The sequence below is a fragment of the Capsicum annuum genome, chromosome 12 (assembly GCF_002878395.1).
Source record: "Capsicum annuum cultivar UCD-10X-F1 chromosome 12, UCD10Xv1.1, whole genome shotgun sequence".
Lineage (NCBI taxonomy): Eukaryota > Viridiplantae > Streptophyta > Magnoliopsida > Solanales > Solanaceae > Capsicum > Capsicum annuum.
Genome location: NC_061122.1, coordinates 131600818 through 131615433, shown reverse-complemented (window position 1 = coordinate 131615433; position 14616 = coordinate 131600818).

The window sequence follows — 14616 nt, the reverse complement described above, 5'->3', positions numbered from 1 at the left end:
CTCTATAGGCCACATAACATATCTAATGGGGATATCATATCCAAATGCCTAATATCACTTCTACAAGGAGGATCGTAACCCTATCTCAAAGCCCACAATCTAGGGAACGTCAATACAAGCTACCAAGTTATAAAGTAACCTTATACTAAGGTTTACTAGCTATATCTATGTCTAACATCCATAGCTAAGTCCACAAGGCTAACATAAGTCTAGGCCTAAGTGAGTTAGACGATCCCACTTCTAAAACTCAATTTCCATAATTAGACAATCTATGCCCCAAACTAGGATAAGGTATCTAGATCTACTTATAGATGTCACATAAGATGCATTCAAGCTTAAGATAGGAGCTTCAACTAGAAATAAGGGTACTCAAGTCTACTCTACCCAAGTTATGGTTTCAAGACTACCATACCATCCCAATAAGGTCAAATATACAAATCATGCTTCAAATGGTAAAACCACATCCCAAACATAGGTTTACATCATAAACATGCTACAACTAATCTAAACTAGAGAGGTAAATTAATAGGATTCAAAAGGGTTATAAATATGCCATTTTATGGGTCCCAAGCCCACATCTAAGCTCCAAACATCAACAATCAAGGCCACATCATCCTACTCATAATCAAGCCTAACATCCATATTTATATGCAACATATATCATACATCATCTATGGACAAAAGTAGACAGAAGCCTATTTTAAGGCCAAATCGTAAAACCTCATTTCATGCACCACATGATCGTCTTTACTTTACAATCCTCAAAATGCCATCACACTATCAAAATCATAATCTACTCATCAATACAAGTCTAATGACACCCATATTGCACTATTGTGCCTCGGGTCCAAAAATAACACCAAAATCCCACATGGGTCTCACATATAAAAAATGAGTTTTTTCGAGACCAACTCAATGTTCAAACATGAACAAGAAGTTACAACCCTTAAGAAATGGGTGAAACTTGAGCATACTTTTGGCTAAAATAAAGCCTTAAGCCAAATTGGGGTTTTTGATCCAAACTAGGAAATTAAAACATGAATTCAAAGGACTCTTACCTTAAATTTTAAGATAATCACAATAAAAGATGATAATTAAGCCCCTAAGTCACCCACCATGATCAATTTGTGATTAGCACACTATATTAGGGTTTTAAGCTCTTAAGAGAGAAAGCAAATGGCCAATTTTTGGCCAAAATGGATATTTAAAGAACCAGCCCAGGCCCTCAGTCCTTGCAATTATGCACACAAAGGTTGTATTTATGGTAGTCAAAATCATGCTAAGGCCTCCATGATCATGGTCTTGGCTGTACAAGATAACAACTGAAACTTGGAATTTGATTCCATGTTTTAGTTAATGCCTCAGGATGCATGCAGAATCTAATTTTTGAAAACAAAATATGCAACACTGCTAAATTCAATATTTTATATGTGTTGATGAGCTTAAATTTTTAATCTGAGGTCATTTTAACCAAATGTGGGTCTCATACCTAAACATTTGAATCTTCAACTTTCTGACCGATAGGTCAAAATAAGCTCAGGTGCATTAGGGTGTAATACTACATACTTTTTCCTAGCTTGAAATCGTCTCAAGAATGTTTGAAATTTACTTTGAAAAATGAATCCACTTTTGTACATGTGGTCTTTTTAAGATTTTCACTTTTTTTTCTTATGAAAAATTGAATTATCTTTCCAACGATACTAATTTCATCAAAATCCAACATCGGAGGAGAAAGTTATGGCCAAAATACAAAAGACAATAAAACTGCCCAGGTGCGACAGTGAGGCTGACGGACCATCGGACTAGCAACAAATCGTTGCTCAGGCCACCACAAAGGAAATAGTGAGGCCACCTTCAAGATAAGGTGTAACGGGCAGGTTGACAGACCGTCAAACTTTTGATGGACCATCGCCCAGGCCATCACTACTTAGGCAGTAAGCCCTTTTCTTGGTCCACGTACAATGATCGAAATGACAGATCGTCGCACGGCCCATTGCAGGTCCTGATTCAAAAAATTAAAGCCATTTTAAAAGGATTTTTTTTGTCTTTTACCACCCGTTTATATACCCAATAATATCCAACCAAAACTCAGAAATTCATTATTCTTTCACAACAACAAAACTAGGGCTTTCTCCCTAACATTAATCTCCAAGAACAAAATCTAAATCTTCTTCAAGAACTAAGAGATTCAAATTCTTCAAGTTCAAGAAATTCAAGAAACTCAACCCAGGTATGCATAGTGTTTATTCATGGACACCTTTCGTCCATGATGCCCAAGAATCTCTTTTCAAAGTTTAAGTTTATGGATTTCCTTTATAAAATTTCATGATTGGGCTACTCTTGTTCATGTTGATAATGAGTAATTGAATTCTATTCCATGTTGGGGGATAAATTTTATGTGGATTTGATTAGTATAGATGTAGATTCATGTAAACCTATGATTAAACCCTTGAATGATGAAATTAGAATTGAATCATGATGTTTAATTATTGTATAATGTTGTTTACCCATACTATGCCTACCATGTGTTTGTTTAAATGCCTAGATGAGGAAAATGCCCAACTAGCAAGATATCATCAATTTCCCATGTATGTACAAGTTTATGCAGATCACATGTTTGATGAAATGCTTCAATAAATGTACTATGAATTATGATGTTATTGATGTGTTCAAGTAGGTCATGCTTTGTTAGTTTCCTTCTAACGAGTCCTGGGGGTACTTATACCCAAAATATTAGCTGTGTGCTTAGAGCCATGTCATGTTTCTATAATTCTCTCAGTCAAGATATGATCCTTAGACTTCAGACAGTGTTATGACTCAGAAAATCTCTACGATCTCATGAACTCAATCGATTGTCAGATTTTAGTAGTATTCCATCAGTCAACGAAAGTCAGCAACTCAGTCCATGTTATGTTTAATAAATCATATTCAGTGCCTATTCAGATGGGTGTAGAAATTAGCACCGAGTGAACCCAAGGGTGGGAACTCACCTGTTATATGAGGGTGTGATTCTTAGAAGCAATCCTTGCATTCCAAAACTATGCATCCACCATAGGTTGAGACATCATAGCCAGCTATATGAGGGTAGATGAGGTGGCTTAACCTGCTATATGAGGGTTCCCATCATTCTCATTAGAGTTACCTGTTATATTAGGGTCACTCATATGTTATCCTTACCAGTGATGCAGTATTGACACCCTTCCAATCAGGGCACAGATTATACCCCAATTCAGCTATAATGCATTATTTCGGGCACGTCAATTAGATTACCTCCCACAGTCTCAGTATCAGTCTTAGTAAAAGAACTCAAATAATTCTTCAGAATTTAAGACTGTCAGATACAGTCAACTCAGATACAATATGAAACTCAGCTAGTTCCATTAGATTGAAGACTGTCAGATAAAGTCACTCATTTTATCAATTACTAGAATTCAGTCTTTAGTCATATTAGTCATCAGCATACTCATGTTATCATCATTTTAGATATTGTTACAGAGTATGCATGCATGTATTCTCACGTTTATATTAGTCAGTTAGCCAGTATTGTTTATACATATGAACCCCATGCATTCAACCTACCTCACATGTATACCAATACATTCAAAGTACTGACGTATTTAAGCTATGATGTCTTATACCATAGGTTCAGAGACACGAGCTCCAAAGCATTAGTAGATTCCAGATATCATCTTTTAGAGTTAGTAGTGAGTCCTCATCCGTCGAGGACATGATTATTTCTCTATTATCTCATTAATTAGTTTATTAGTTAGAGTTAGTTGGGGACATGTCCCATCAACTCCTTACTTAGACAGTTCAGTCAATTAGAGGCTTTCTAGACTAATATGTTCAGACAATTATTTCAGTTGTTTTGGGTATTTCATACCCTATTTAGATGTAATTTTCCCTATTTAGATGTAATGTTTTACTTCAGTTACATGAACCTTATGGACTTTTAGTTTATATTTCTGCATTATTTAGTATATTATACAGTATATAGGTACAAATATCAGTCATGGGTTAGCTTGTGGTCCTTCGGGGTCATGAACACATATAGCATTCTGGGTACCAGATCTGGGGCATTACAAACTTGGTATCAAAGCCTAAGGTTCAATAGAGTCCTAGGAAGTCTGAAAGTCATATCTAGTAGAGTTTTGTACATGAGTGTGTTGCGCACCACATATTTGTACAGGAGGCTATTAGATGTTTTAGGAATAGTTTCCCCTCTTTCAGTATTCATGTCGTACCAATGAGCATAATCTCAAGTCAATCTTTCAGTCTAATCCATTTCTCCCTTTCTAATACAGAATATACCTCCTAAAAGAAGAAATAGGAATCAGCTAGCCCCTCAGCCTAAAGAACCTTTGGGCAAATATGTTTCTCATGTAGAGTTTCAAGCCGCATTCACTACTCTTGCTCAGTCAGTTAATGCTCAGAATAAATGACCAACTATCATTTCGGCCAATTCAGCTGCAGTCAGGATTTGGTACTTCACCCAAATGAATCCTCCATCTTTTCTTGGGTCTAAGATAGACGAGGACCCTCAGGAATTCCTAGATTAGGTGTAGAAGGTTACAAACATAATAGGGGTTACGTCTAGTGAGAGTACTGAGCTAGCTATATATAAATTGAAAGATGTGGCTCATACTTGGTTCAAGCAGTGGAAGTCAGAGAGGGCAGATGATATAGGGTTAGTTGAGTGGGAGGAGTTCTTTTCAATGTTCCTTGATAGATTCTTTCCTCTAGAGCTTAGAGAAGCTAAGGTGCTAGAATTCATCAACCTCAGGCAGGGAAATATGAATGTGAAAGAGTATTCTCTTAAGTTTACTCAATTAGCTAGATATGCCCCTCATGTGGTTACAGATAACAGGGCAAGGATAAGTAACTTTGTTTCAGGGGTAAACGATAGTGTGGTTAATGAGTGCAGATCCGCCATGCTGAATAGTGACATGACTTTAGCTAGGCTCATGACTTTTGGTCAATAGATAGAGGAGAAAAAGATTAAGATGACGGATAATCAGAATAAGAGAGTAAAGACAGGTAGTTTCAACTTTGCTCAGCCTAAGTTAGAAAAAAGAAACCGTTCTTAGTTTGTTCCTAAGTCATCAGTTCCCACTCCTTCTTCAGCCAGTGCTCCAATTTCTGAGTTTAGATAGGGTAGTAAATATAGAGCAGCAGGCTCTAAGTCCTTGGGCAGTGTTAGCAATTCTCACACCTATCCTCTTTGCTAGACTTAAAGCAAGCACCATCAGGGTATTTGCAGAGCTGGCAGTAGTATTTACTTCATATATGGCAAGCTAGGCCACAGATTTAGAGACTCTTCTCAGCCAGGTCCTCAGGGTCAACAAAATTGCTCCTCATCTCAGTCCGATCACCCAAATTAGCAGGGTGCCACCTCCAGTTCTACTAGTGGGCAACACTCAAATCGTCTCTATGCTTTTTAATCCTGACAAGATCAGGAAAATTCTCCTAATGTAGTTACCGACACATTACAGATCTTTCATATGCATGTTTACACTTTGTAAGATCTAGGAGCTTCTTTATCTTTTGTCACTCCTTATATAGCAGTTGATTTCGGGGTTAGTCTCAAAATTCTAGCAAAGCCCTTTTTAGTATCTACCCTAGTGGGTAAAAGCATCATAGCCCCGTGAGTATATAGGAATTGCCCAATTATAATATTTCAGAAAGTCACCTCAGTAGACTTAGTCGAATTAGATATGACTAATTTTGATGTCATTCTCGACATGGATTGGCTTCATTCCTACTATGCCTCAGTCGACTGTAGAAAAAGAATAGTCCAGTTTCAGTTTCCAAATGAACTGTCCTTAAGTAGAAGGGTAGTATTTCCGCTTTTAGGGGTCAACTTGTTTCCTACCTTCGGGCATGGAAAATGATATCTAGAGAATATGTCTATCATCTTATTCATGTTAAGGATTCTAGTTTCGAGACTCCCAGTCTTGAATCAGTTCCATTTGTAAATAAATATTCAGATGTTTTTCCTAAAGATCTTCTAGGAATTCCTCTCGAAAGGAAAATAGACTTCAGTTTTGATTTTCTTTTGGATACCCAGCCTATCTCTATTCCGACATATAGAATGGAACCAGTAGAACTTAAAGAATTGAAAGAGAAGTTGAAGGATCTCTTAGAACTCAACCCAGGTATGCATAGTGTTCATTCATGGACTCCTTTCATCCATGAAGCCCAAGAATCTCTTTTCAAAGTTTAAGTTTATGGTTTTCCTTTATGAATTTCATGATTAGGCTACTCTTGTTCATGTTGATAATGAGTAATTGAATTCTATTCCATGTTGGGGGATAAATTTTATGTGGATTTGATTAGTATTGATGTAGATTCATGTAAACCTATGATTAAACCCTTGAATGATGAAATTAGAATTGAATCATGATGTTTAATTATTGTATAATGTTGTTTACACATACTATGCTTACCATGTGTTTGTTTAAATGCCTAGTTGAGGAAAATGCCCAACTAGCATGATATCATTAAATTCCCATGTATGTACAAATTTATGCAGATCACATGTTTGATGAAATGCTTCAATAAATATATTATGGATTATGATGTTAGTGATGTGTTCAAGTAGGTTATGCTTTGTCAGTTTCCATCTAACGAGTCCTGGGGGTACTTGTACCAAAAATATTAGCTGCATGCCTAAAGCCATATTATATTTCCACGAAGCTCTCAGTCAAGCTATGATCCTTAGACTTCAGACAATCTTATGACTCAGGAAATCTCCATGATCTCATGAACTCAGTCAGTTGTCAGATGTTAATAGTATTCATTAGTCAATGAAAATCAGTAACTCAGTCCATGTTTAGTTCAGTAAATCATGTTCAATGTGTTCAGTGTCTATTTAGATGGGAGTAGAAATTAGCACCGAGCGAACCCAAGGGTGGGAAATCACCTGTTATATGAGGGTGTGATTCTTAGAAGCAATCCTTGCATTCTAGAACTATGTAGCCAGCATAGGTTGAGATATCATAGCCTGCTATATGAGGGCAGATGAGGTGGCTTAACCTATTATATGAGGGTTCCCACTATTCTCATTAGAGTTAGCTGTTATATTAGGGTCACTCACATGTTGTCCTTACTAGTGGCAAAATATTGACACCTTTCCAATTAGGGCATATATTAGACCCTAATTCAGCTATAATGCATCATTTGGGGCATGTCGATTAGATGACTACCTCTCACAGTTTCAGTATCAGTCTTAGTAAAAGAACTCAAATAGTTCTTCAGAATTTAGGACTATTAGATACAGTCAACTCTGATACAGTATGGAACTCAGCTAGTTTCATTAGATTTAGGACTGTAAGATACGGTCACTCATGTGATCAGTTATTAGAATTCAGTCATTAGTTATGTTAGTCATCAACATACTTATGTTATCATGATTTCAGATATAGTTACTATGTATGCATGAATGTATTCTCACATTTATATTAGTCAGTTAGCTAGTATTGTTCATGCATATGAACCCCATGCATTCAGCCTACCTCACATGTATACCAGTACATTCAAAGTACTGATGCATTTGTACTTTGGTGTCTTATACCAGAGGTTCAGAGACATGAGCTCCAGAGTATCAGTAGATTCTCTATATCAGCAGTTAAAGTTAGCAGTGAGTCCTCATCCATCGAGGACATGATTATTTCTCTATTATTTCATTAATTAGTTTATTAGTTAGAGTTAGTTGGGGACATGTCCCATTAACTCCTTACTCAGACAGTTTATTTAGTTAGAGGTTTTCCAGACTATTATGTTCAGCCAATTATTTTAGTTGTTTTGGGTATTTCATACCCTATTTAGATGTTATGTTTTACTTTAATTACGTGAACCTTATGGCCTTTCAGTTCATATTTCTGTATTATTTGGTATATTATGCAGTATATAGGTATAGATATCAGTCATGGGTTAACTTGTGGTCCTTTGGGGTCATGAGCATCGTGTAGCATTCTAGGTATCAGATTTGTGGTGTTACATAGGACCTAAATCAAAGTTCTACCTAGCCTAAAATCAATATTTCATATCTACTAGCATAGTTGGAATTTATATATGAGATTGTTTCACTAAAGTTTTTTCCTGGTGTCCATTTGCAACCAGCGAAGACTTCTAAATTGGGAATTGGTTCTAAAAATCAAACAAACTGCCCAGTAACTGAACCATTGATCCTAGAAAGTCATAAATAACTTAGGACAACTATGAGAAATCTCAAATTATAAAGATAAGCCTAAATATGGAAAATGACCTAAAGGGTCATTACAGTTTTGATTGGATAAACTAAAGGAGGTCAAGACATCTCTCCAACTTGATTTAATGAACAAAGGGGGTCAAGACATTCCCCTAAGTTATTAGAATTGTAATGGAATAATTATGAGCTCTCAATCTAAATGGTGTGACGATACTTGTGGTGTGCCTTAATGTATAATTCCTCGATTAATGAATGGGGTTTGTGAAACTTATTTTAATTAGGATTAATGGGGGTTGTGTAGCTAAGCCATAATTGTGTAATGACCCTTCAAGTCATTTTCTATGTTCTTGCTTATTTTCACCATTATAACTTTTCTGTAGATGCCCTAAGTCATTTCATACTTGCTGGAATCAATAATTTGATTACCTGGCGGTTTATTTGTTTTTTAGAACTATATTCCCATTTGAAGTCCTCATTGATTCTAAATGGCCAAGGAGAAAAAGCTTTAGTAAAACAACATCAGATGCAAAATCTGACTTTACCAATGCATTTAAAAAGTTAAAATCTATATGGTTGCATATCTCATTTCCTCATATTGGACTCTGGATGCATCCTGAAGCTTTGGTCAAAACTTAGGATCAAATTCCAAGTTTCATCCATTATTTAATGCCAAGGTACCGTGATCACATGAGAAGTAGTGCAATCGCGATTGCTGTGATTATGGTCTAACAGAGGTGCTCGATCGCTGCTTCTGGGCCTTGGATGATCTATTTAAAAGCCGTCTTTTGGCTAAAATTTGGTTATTTCTTCATTGTTTTGAGTCTCTAAAACCCTAATGGAGAGAGTAGTATTTAAAGTGTGTATTAGGTGCTGATTGGGAGCTTGAAGATATTGTGTTTTCGCAATTTACATCAAATCTAAGGTAAGATTCCTTCAATTTTAGAGTTGTTGTCTTGATTTTTAAGACCTAAAACCCCAAATGGCTTGAGGATTATTTTAGCCCCAAATATGGTTGTTTTTCACAAATTTATTGAGAGTTATAACTCCTTAATGATATTTGAACAATGGGTTGGTCTCAGAAACTCATTTTTCGTATAAGGAACCCACTTGGGGGGTTTTTGGTGTCATTTTAGACATGAAGCACAATGAAGCTATATGGGTGTTGTTATTTTTGTAATAATGCATAGATTATATTGTTTATAACTTAGCTCATGGAAGAATCTTTGAGGAAAAGAAAAGCGAAGATGGTTGGTTTGTGAGCTATTTGGACTCAAGGTAGGTTAGGCTTACTTTCAGTTAGATTGAGATTTATTTTGGTATGTTTTTGATATCTTGATAAGATTGGGTGGGCTCTTAGATGTTGAATTGGTAGATGGAAACATTTGTAACTAGTTGAATCCCTTAGGTATTGAAACACGTTGAGTGGGATAGTTGACTCATAGTTTAGAACCTTAGTTAGTTGAACTTTTTGTCTTTTGAATAGCATGAAAATGCTCTAGTTGGATGGGAGTGACCTTTTTCACTCACCTTAAGAGTATTTTAATCTTGATATTCATAGTTGTGAATTGATATTAGGTGCTTTGGATGACTTAAGAGACTTACTAGAAAAAGAATTGTCCCATAGAACTAGTGTAGATTGGTAAGCTCTTAAGGTATAATTTAGATAACATAGCATAATTCCAGGTACAAGTTAAACTTGTAGAAGAGAATTTGGGGACTATTAGAAGTGAAACTTAACCCGCCTTAATATTGAAATATGTAACTTCTTTAGTGACCTAGATACGTGATGAACGCCTAAATTATGCTTTTGATATATGATGGCTAAATTTGGTAAATGGTTTATGCATGTTTTAGATGTTGGGATAATGTGTATACTTGATTGACTATCTTGTTTTCATAATATGGATAGCATTGGAAGTCTTGGGAATTGAACCAATGGTTATGTTATCACGTAACTTATTAGCTAGTTTACTATGTGAGCCTTGAGTTATGCTACAACTCCTATTATGATTCAAGCTAAAGGACTAAGCTAATATTTGTGTAAAAGAATCTCTTTGCACTAGTATTATGAACCATATGGGTAAAGAGCAATTTTAGAAGGCATACCCATGACTTATAATTGGCTTGTTATTAATCATGATTAAACTCGGAAAAGTGGTGGTTCCTTATGTCATTTATATATACATGCCCATTTATCTTCTCCTATAATGCCGTGATGAATAATGGTGAAGTGCCATGATATGTATTTCCTTACATCTCTTATACTCTATTGTTATGGGCTTGTACTTGTTATTGATTTGACTACATATGTATGTATTTACTATTGTCTTAGTGTTATTGATGATGAGATGATACTACGTGAATCTGGAAGATATATAGATATTCTAAAGATGCCCGGTGAATCTAGAGGATATATTGATGTTATGATGATGCCCGATGAATCTGGTGGATATATTGATGTTACGATGATGATCGATGATGAGTGGCGATTTTACCACTCATTTACACTCATCGTTCGTGGATATTACCATATTTTGAATGAATAAATGAGACATAATTGTGATTAAATGCACAAACATCCACAGTTTGCCATCATAGAGTTGAGGAGATAGAAAGATGTGGATTGGAGCTTAAAATAATCAAAAAGGTAGCAACAAAGTGCAACTAAAGACCTAGAGTGAAGGGCCACAGTTACTATGGTCGCGGTCTACTGACCGTTATCATGGCAGTCAAGCAAGGTCAAGCAACTGTGGTCGCATAAGTCTATCGCGGACGCGACCAAGATGGCGTGATTGCAGCTTAGCAGAAGAATTCAACCCATGAGAAAACCTGGAAATGCACGTGGTTGATCCCAATTTTGATTAAAAAAAAGACTCAAACCCTTGAATTATGGATCATATTCCCCCTTCCCCAAATTTTTTAGGTTTAGCTCTTGAGTTCATAGCCTCCATACTTGGAGAAGAAAATATTGTATAAATTTTGGGTGAAGAATACATTGGAGACCTTCTAAGTGAAGCAATAGCTTACTTCCATTGTTGATTTGTGGGAGTGCAAAGTTTGAAGTAACATTCACTTAAGCTTCAACAAGTCATTTCATGGAGATTATAGGTATATCTATGCTTATTTATCTTATGTGTAGCTAGATCTCCCTCTTAGGGTTATGTTTGAATAGGGTTTAAAGTGTGCATGAGTTATTATTGTTAGCCTCTATTTGGTAGTCCATTTTTATAGGTTTTATCTTTGCTATGCTAACTTGGTTGGGATTTGTGGGTGAAAGCCCTAAATACCCATATGGGTTTAATGAGTGAAAGCTTCAATCTAGAAAGCTCAAGACTTTCTTTGAAATAAGGATTTTGGGTGAACTTTAGGAATTCACATCATCCTCAAAATATGGATGTATTGACCAAAGCAATGATAGACAATTATGTGTGTAGTTTGCTAAATTTTAACTATCTTAGAAATAAGGGTGATTGTGAAGTTCACTATACCATGGGTATTACCCTAGAAATAGGGATGCCTAAATTGAGGTTTGGTTACCAAAAATTAAACACACCCGTTAGGTATTCAAATGAATCAATGGGTGAAAGTTTGATGTTTTGTTGAAAGACTAGCATCAAAATCTATAACTAAACCTACCTATATTTAATCTACTAAATTGATGTTGATTACTAACACCCACATGTCATTCCTTTAGTAACACATAATCCCAAGATCCGTGCATAATTGTTGGAGATCTAATTATTCATAGCCCCGAATTTATACTAGAAAAACCCAAAAAAGAGAAATTAGTGTAGATACCTATCTCCACCATTTTTATCCTTTTTATACCGTTGGTTTGAATTAGATAGTATCCATTATTTTTAATTAACTTGATTTCCACTCACATTGTTTCTTGAGGATTCGACCCCGACTCCAAAGTTGGGTAAATATTTGACAACGATCGTCTTGCACTTAAATTGATGTGTAAGTTGAGCGTTATCAAAAATGGCTTTGTTGTCGGGGAAAAATTTGGTGTATAGAGTTAGTTTGGAAGTTTAGCTTACTTGTTTGAATTCAATCTTGTATATATTTGTTTGTGATTTTCTTTTGTAGGTAGATTTTTATTTTATTTTACTTTTCTCTATAGCATCTTCCAACAATTATACTGTCAGTAGTTGGGAATCCTATCATGATGATCCATGTCCAATTTATGATGGACCACACTTCAAGAGAGATTGTAACTATGCTTCCCGAAAAGAGATAGACCCACCTTCTCAATCCTATAGGGAGTATAGGTGTTATTTATGTAGTAGTCGAGAAGGACATTGGGATGACTGTCCAAATACCCCTACCACCTATTATGCTAACCAGGTTGCTTGTTCTTCTTATGAGCTTAATAAGTCCTATGATGAGAAGTAGGAAGCGCAATACTCCAAGTCTAATAGCTTTTCACAAGGCTAATAGCTATTTTGTATAGGGTAGATGAAATGGGGGAGAGTGTACAAGTCATGCAACAAGAGGCATTAGGAGAAAGAAGAAAACCTTGAAACTATAACTACCTTGCCCATTTCCCAAGAGGCGGTTCATCAAGAAAAGAAACCAAGCTATGATGATGAGCTTGGTAGTAAAGACTCCTCTGTGACTTCCCAATCTACCGAATCAAATGAGGAAGAATAAGCCTAAATAAAAGGAATTGTGCTAGAGTCTCAAGAAGAATTAAGCCAAATCTCTTATGATGATTCTAGCTCATTCCGAGGTAAAGATGCTTTGGAGAAAGCAATTTCGAAATTAGGGGTTGGATCTTATTCAAACAACTTCTCAACATTGTGCTTAGTAGATGTGATGAGAATCTATCTACCTTGTAAAATAGTGGATTGTGAGGAGGAGGAGTACAATCCCCATATCTTGGAATTTGATATTCCAAAAAATCATATGGAACCCCATCCATCAATGGACAAGGAACTCAACTTACAATGTACAAGGAATGGCCTATTGATAGGCTCACTTATACACAAGGATCCCAACTGAAAATTCGATGCGAAGTTGGGTAAAAGATTCAAGTCTTCAAAATGGAGAGATCAAAATTTACTTCTTATTTCCTCACCACTTCTAACCTGTATCTTGGAAGATCTAGATCTTCTGTCTCTGTGCCGCTCATTGCATATTAAATGAAATTTAGAACTGATATTCAACTCTTCTAAGTAGAGGAATATAAGGAAAAGGTAGAGGCATCGTGCCATCACACCATGCAAAGTGGCACATATCCTTTTTATTTATGCATGATAAAGTAGATATTATTTCTTATAATTATTCATGCATAATCTATGAGATGTTAGAACTAGGAGGAATGTTGAATGATATTGAAGAGAGAAATATGTGAAATCGGCAAGTTTGGACTAAGCAGGAAATGCAAGAGACCTAATTGTTTGGTCTTAATTACCACGATCGTGGTCCATGCCACCGCGATCGCGGAGTTTGCTTGTCCGTGATCACGGTCAAATCAATTTAAGTGACCATTAGAATGCCATTTTCTCTCATACGTTTCTTTTAATTTCTGTCAAATTTTATCTTAGTGTTTAGTATCCAAGTATCAGTTCATTCTATTTGCATCATCATACTTGGTATATTGTCTCTATTCCCTTGTTCTTAATGTAATTACATGCTTAGAACTTATAGTTCAGGGAAAGTCCTAAAATATAATTTTCAATACTAAATGCATGCTTGTTTGCAATTATGGTTGTGGTTAGCTGTTGAAGTTAGTGTACACATTGATGGGGAAGTCTTAAGTACCTAGATTTAAGCCTTAAGCGGTTGAAAAGTACATGTGCACCATGTGTTTGACTCAATGCCCCTATGAATTTCTTGTTAAATTTTTCAAGTTTGGGGGTTATAATCATGAAGTATAGGCTTAAGTTCCTTAATCATAATGTTTAGGTGCCTAGTGGAACACATAAAATAGTGGTTTTGGTAAAAAGTGTAGAACAGACAACTATGGTCTCAAGTACAGCGATCGAGGTCATTGGGACCGTGATCACGATCGCGGCACTGCGGTCACGATTACTGACCCACGATCCTCATACCTGAGAGCAGTGTCTGCAGAAACCAAAAATTTTGCACAACTATTTCTTCCCCTAGAACCTTCTAACACACTACCATATAAGCCTATTTTATTAATGTAGCATGTTTTTAAGTGTGATAATAATAATAATGGTCTGGAATGTATTGTTTACAGGTACTAAGCCATCTCATAGATGGAAGAATTTGACAACAATAGATTCAAGACAATAAAATGTCAAAACCTCTACAATGCAGACTTGCATAGAACTAAATTGCTCCATGAAAGAGGTATCAGCTTAGATAAAATCGAGGAAAAGTTCTCAAGTTTTCATGCCAGACTTAATTAGACCAGGTGGATATGTTTTGACCCA